The sequence below is a fragment of the Limulus polyphemus genome, unplaced genomic scaffold (assembly GCF_000517525.1).
Source record: "Limulus polyphemus unplaced genomic scaffold, Limulus_polyphemus-2.1.2 Scaffold88991, whole genome shotgun sequence".
Classification (NCBI taxonomy): domain Eukaryota; kingdom Metazoa; phylum Arthropoda; class Merostomata; order Xiphosura; family Limulidae; genus Limulus; species Limulus polyphemus.
This window is the reverse complement of record NW_013754587.1, coordinates 1-1,075: the sequence shown is the minus strand read 5'-3', so window position 1 is coordinate 1,075 and position 1,075 is coordinate 1. Positions and strand designations below refer to the sequence as shown.

Sequence of the window (1,075 nt, the reverse complement as noted above, 5' to 3'; positions counted from 1 at the left end):
TAAAACGAAAAAAAAACATTTTGTTGTGGCTGCAATAACCCAGGTTCAATTCCTGGTCACGGTAAATTATCGTAATTTAAAATAATTATGAGGAATATCATAAAATTATAAAATCAACTATGGTATTCTTAACCACGGCCAGACATAGCCAGGTGGTTAGGTTGCTCGCCTCGCAATCTGCGTGTCGCGGGTTCGAATCTCCGTCCCATCAAATATGGTTGCCCTTTCAGCCGTGGGGGCGTTATAATATGACGGTCAATCCCACTATTAGTTGGTAAAAGAGTAGCCCAAAAGTTGGCGGCGGGTGGTGATGAGTAGCTGCCTTCCCTCTAGTCTTATCACTGCTAAATTAGGGACGGCTAGCACATATAGCCCTCGTGTAACTTTGCGCGAAATTCAAAACAAATCACAAATAAGCTCAGAGGAATGACTATGTAACTAAGGAAACAAATATATATTAAGAGCCGTGATTGTATAGTGATTAGGGCATTACGTTGTGGCCGCCATAACCCGAGTTCAAAGTTTATGGTTTCAGTGAGTGTTCTATAACCTGGGTATATAGATAAACACGGACGTCGAAAACAGCCGGAAGCTGAAAAATCAGAAATAGGGCGTTGGCCCAAGACAAAAATATAATTCATAGGCACAACTACGAATTATATAAAACGGAGCCGTGATCGTCTAGTGGTTAGGACATTGCGTTGTGGCCGCAATAACCCAGGTTCGAATCCTGGTCACGGCACAAGTTTTATAGTTCTCATTTATTTCTATTTTTTCCTCAAATCTGTATTAGAATAGTAATGAAAATTAATATATCATTACAGATGTTTTACGTTTCTGTGCTCCTCAAAGCTTTTAACGGACTATGCTTTACACCCAGTCAATTTATTCATAATGTAATATTAATATGTGATCACGATTACAAAGTAATACTTTGCTGTTACACTGAATGTCCTATAACCAATAGAATCATGGTATATTATACTTTATACCTTATACTGATATATCTTATGTAGTTATATGTTATAAACTAATTCCTTTTTAGAGAACGTTAAGCCTGATCTCTAGCCAGATA

General features: G+C 37.9%; 1 non-coding gene across 1 annotated transcript; it reads left to right on the top strand.

Annotated features, from left to right (window-relative positions):
* Nucleotides 1–670: 670 nt before the first annotated feature.
* On the top strand, nucleotides 671–742 carry Trnah-gug. Its single transcript has one exon. It is a non-coding gene; the product is annotated as a tRNA-His (tRNA).
* The last annotated feature ends 333 nt before the right edge of the window (nucleotides 743–1,075 follow it).